This window comes from Balaenoptera borealis, assembly GCF_965194805.1.
Source record: "Balaenoptera borealis genome assembly, chromosome: X".
Lineage (NCBI taxonomy): Eukaryota > Metazoa > Chordata > Mammalia > Artiodactyla > Balaenopteridae > Balaenoptera > Balaenoptera borealis.
In genome coordinates this window covers 6,069,556-6,074,769 of record NC_138881.1, presented here as the reverse complement: position 1 = coordinate 6,074,769, position 5,214 = coordinate 6,069,556, and the positions used below count along the sequence as shown (strand labels likewise).

The following is a 5,214-nucleotide window of genomic DNA, read 5'->3' as shown; positions in this document are numbered from 1 at the left end:
GGGAGATGGGGAGTTGTGCGCAGACAGAAGCTGATGTGTGCTCTTATGGTGCCATTTTATCCAACGAGCTACAGCGTTTGCTTCAACTGACTGACCTCAAGCTATGCCTCAGCATCTTGATCGCTGGGAGAGATGAATACCTGATAAAAGATGGTCACAAGATTAACCCTGAAGACAGCAAACAACTCACAGCCCAAGAAACCTAATTCTGGACGTGGCACCAGCATCATTTAACCACACACTGCAGACAAAGGGCATATTTCATTGTTGGTAACACGTGTGCCTGCAACCAGTCCTATTTCCCAATCTTGCCGTTTTAATCTGTAGCACAGACAGATACACTCCCTACTGCAGAAGGCACGTCCCTAACCCAAAGTCTCCTTTTTACTTATGGGTCAAATGGTCAAACACCCAGTCCCAACATTTCTGAAGTCCCAACATTCTTCTGTTATTGGTCATTTGATTAAGCGACATCTTCATCTAAAAATCTATTTCAAGTATACTTTAAAGGAATTTTGTTTCTTAAGGACCCCCCTCACAGCTCCTGAGTTGTGTGGAAGCCGTGGAGAGAACATGGATTCAGGAAACTTCTATTCTTACACGGGAAGATTCCATGGAGCTACTTTCTGCAGTGTGCAAAGGTGAATTAAGATGCAGAAGAGTACATAAGAGACCACTGTTCCAAGAGTAGAGAATGCCACTAAAAATACCACTGGAACCCTTGCTTTACACTTCCATCTACTTAGAGAACCAGGGCAGAAAACGCCCTTTGGTAAAATCCTAGTTCAATTATCACGGGAACCACTCACAGGAAGAAATGATACTGCTGTTCTCGCCTCCTAGTTCTGTAATACACACCACTGTGAAATATGGTTAATTCTGTACCATGCACTTGAAAGCTGCTGAGAAGAGCTGAAGTCCGATGTTCTCACCACAGAACAGAAACAGAATTATGTCACACGATGGAAGTGTTAGCTAACCTACAGTGGTATCAAATCCACACTTTCTACACCTTAAACTTACACAATGTTATACGCCAATTATATTGCAATACAGCTGGGAGAAATATCATTAAATTCTCCCCACCCCCGGACCTTGACTCCCTTATTCTCGTGCCTGCACGGGCTCTTTCAGTTCTCACCTCCTTTTTAGCACCTGTGAAGGCTCGATTACACCCCTCCAAGCGGTGCCTCCTTGCTCTGAAGTACACGGTACCTAGGACACCGCTGATCTGGCAATATTACAAGCAGCCCGTACGGTCACCTCTTTTCTAATGTGAATACTGTGTCTCAGTTCCCACTTGCATTCCCCTTAAGACCATAAAATGTGTTCTATCAGTATTTATTTTATCATCCCTGCACAGAAATATGCAAAGAAAGATGCCCAATGCAACTCAACAGGAAAAATAACACGGAGTGCGTGTTAATTACACAATGGAGTTTCAGAGGTTGGTGAGAAGGCTGTTCCCTGAAACTCCTTCAAAACACTCGTGGCTGACCACCTGGACTCGGCGTGCGAGGACCTCTCAGCGACCCGCACATCCTTGTCTCGTAGCTACATTCACCGCTCTAGATGACACTGGTCATGCCTCTCCAGTTATTTACTATATGTACCTGTTTTTCACATTCATGGCTCTTCTTAATCATGCCTACCGCACATATTGTACTGTAGGTACGTGAAAGGTTCGCCGCGATACTACGTGACTGATAGATCACAAACTGATGTCTGAAGGAGCAACAGTCAGCCTCAACCTCAGCTATCCCACTGCCTAGTCCTAAATTTCCAGCTTCAGGACACAGATGTTCGTCTCTCCTCCCAGGATATTAATCTCAGAAAAATACACAAGGAGTTTTCAGGGAACATGAGGTAAGCATTAAAACTTTATTCTCCAGATAACTAAACATAAACAAGAGTAATCATGCTTTGGGAAATATCTGAAAATACATCTAGTGACATGTTACCTTTAGGTTCAATTTTTTTCCCCCTAAGTAGCTGTAAGATTAAATCTAGAACAAATAACCCTTTAAGCACATGAGTAGACATTTTCACTTGATTCCAAGAGTTTGAAGTAAAGCAATTTTGGTCTCCAGTGATTAGAGTAGGGGCACTGAAATTCATCCCTGCTCTTTTTTTGTGTTTCTAGAAAATGATCTGTTCATAACATGTGCTGATATAGTCCTGTATCCAGGTAGAACAATTATGTTGTTATCCAGTGTGGTTTAAGAAAACATTTAGGTTGTTTTCATACACATGTTAATAACTATGTGAGTTAAGAATGGTGAAGGTATTATGTTTCCTTATGAACTAAAAAGAATTCTCTAAGATTTCAGGCAAAGATAGGCATCAGGCTCCTTAAACAAGCAAAAATTCTTAACTCCATGTTACTGTGGTCACCAGGCACTTGTGTGGTATAACAATTAACGCATTTTAATAAAGTAGAAATCCTCAAATGTTTCACAGTAAGAAATGACTCAAATTACTGAAAAAGTCCTACATGATGGCAACTCACACGCATTAAAAATTATCCTTTCCAAAATGTCCTTAAACAAGTATCTGATATTTTAAGTCCAATGTTAGCGCATGTCTATCAGCTAAATTCCCAGAGATGGCAGCACTTTCTCTCGCTGTCCCTCTACTCCTTCTTCCTCACTCCCATTTTCGTGCGTGCTGGTGCCACACAGTTCATAGACACAACGATGCTGCTTCAAGGTCTCTGCATTCTAAGACGAGATTTAGCTAATTGTGTTGCAAAAGACATTACATTACCACAATTACAGTTGGTGCAGAAAAAAGATAGTATTGTGACCAGGGGAAAAAAGGAATCAGGCAGATGTGTCCCTGAGGAAAATACTTCGAGCAGCATCTCTACCTGTCCAGCCTGGACTTGCCTGCTTTCTCTCCCCAGCCCTATTCTTCCTCCGTGTTCAACTCTTATCTCCCTGGACTCGAGGGGAGGTGAACACATCCCAGCCTCAGGCATGAGTCTGATTTAATTAGGACTCGGGTGGTGCCGAGGATCTCAACCGGGAAGGGCGACAAGCGGCCAGATACTCCAGGGTACGCCAGGCGAGTGACAAAGTCTACAGCAAACGAGGAAGTGGGTCCACTGCCTTTGAAAGCACTTGGCTTTGGCCCAGGACACCAGGCAATCCATTCAGGATGATGAGACAGGAGGAGACTCCCTTGGGTATTCGGAGGAAAGCGTCTTTGCTCTTTCAGCAGGACCACGGGACGGAACAGCCCTTCTCCTCTCTGCCTGTGTGCACTAAGTCCTGCCCCTCTGCACGTTCTCCCTACCAGGCGGGCCGAGGAGGACTGTACTCTCACAGTCTCGTCAAAAGAAGTCAACATTCAAAAACAGCTTCCAAAGAAAAACGGCCTCCTTCTGAGAACCATAACATGAGTGGAGTGGAACCTACCCAGTGACTGAAGGAGTGGTCCTTTTATTCTTAATATGCGTCTGGGGGAAGCAGTTGCTGTGCAACCAGCTGAAGCCCGAGAACTCACGTAGAACCCCTTCCACAGGCTTCTCAGGAGCTTAAACACATTTCCCAAGTAGACACCCCACAGACCGGAGTTTCAGGTCCCATCAGTGTTACTATGAAGCTTGAACTGGGATTAGAAATGCAGTGGGCTCTTCTTTGCTTTCTTTGAATTGTTCCCTGTTACTGAGATATAAAATTCTGTATGGATAGATCAAGGTCATTTGGTTAGGAATTCTCAGTTTTATGGCATCTACGAGATCTTAATTTTTTATCTCTTCACTTGGAAATGTAGTACACATTATAACTAGTTTTCCTATCAAATGCTAATCTTTTTTTTTTTATAAATTTATTTATTTATTTTTATTTTTGGCTGTGTTGGGTCTTTGTTGCTGCAAGCAGGCTTTCTCTAGTTGCAGCGAGCGGGGGCTACTCTTTGTTGCGGTGAGCAGGCTTCTCACTCCCGTGGCTTTTCTCGTTGCACGGCACGGGCTCTAAGCGTGCGGGCTTCAGTAGTTGTGGCACACAGACTCAGTAGTTGTAGCTCGCGGGGTCTAGAGCGCAGTCTCAGTCATTGTGGCACACGGGCTTAGTTGCTCCGCGGCATGTGGGATCTTCCCGGACCAGGGCTCGAACCCGTGTCCCCTGCATTGGCAGGCAGATCTTAACCACTGCGCCACCAGGGAAGCCCTCAAATGCTAATCTAACCATAAATATCTCAGACTGCAATTAGACACTTCTGGATTCTCCTCCACAAACTGAGGGTTGGGTTTTTTGTGTTTTGCTTGTTTTGGTCACACCATCTTTGAATTGCCCTTGTTTGCTCTTCACTATTCTGGGTAACCCTGGTGAGAACAGGAATTTTTGCTTTCTTCCAACACAGCTCTGAGGTCATTTCTTCTAATTTAGACACAGTTATTTTGCCCAACCTCTGTTCTCTGTAGACCCTGGGCTCCACGAAGACGCCTGCAGGCCGATGCTGAGTGGCAGAGGGGTCGGTGAACGCGTGTCTTCTCATCCATTAGCCACCGTGTTAACGTTTCTAGGGGAGGAGGTGCCACCTCAGAGATTATTAATAGCCTGGCGGTCCATTTCCACAGGAACATGGGAAAGTCGTCACTTCACTGTCTGGAATCCCTTGGTTTGGTTCTTCTTTAACCTCCCCTACCCCAACCCGTCACTCTTGCTCCAGCCTGCGGTTTCTCAAGACCTTTCTCTGTGTGCGTGTGTGTGTGTCTCCTCACCTTGACTGTTCTGCCCAACACCTAAATCAATCACAACAGCACAAATCTCCGAGCGTGAAATGACTTTCTGGAGGTGCGTTTCTCTCAGCCACCAGAAGAAACCCACTTTCAAAAACGAGCTGCCACCAAGCAAAGCATTTTAGAAGGTGAGGGTATTTGATAAACATGACACAAAAACGTCCAATTAAAATTGGTCAGGTAACTGCAACAGACAAAAAAACAGAAACTGTGAATTGCCAAATTAGATTGGGCCTAGACTACTGGTCCATTAACATCCTCCAGGGTGTCCTTGATAATGTTCTAAACATCAAGCTTCACAATAAGGCAGAAATCTCCTGATAATGAACTTGACAGAGTACCAGAAATGGAAATAGGAGAAACATCTTAACCTCAAAGGATCAAAATCTACTTTATACTATTTAACATGCTTTATAAGCTTTCTTTTTCACTCTATAACCTAATATAGTTATGTTGATACAGAACCCAGT

The 5,214-nt window shown here is 44.2% G+C and overlaps 1 protein-coding gene across 7 annotated transcripts in view; it reads right to left on the bottom strand.

Moving 5' to 3' along the window:
• LOC309619949 (uncharacterized protein) overlaps positions 1 to 5,214 on the bottom strand; it is a 552,071-nt gene that overhangs the window by 350,955 nt on the left and 195,902 nt on the right. The window lies entirely within an intron of this gene.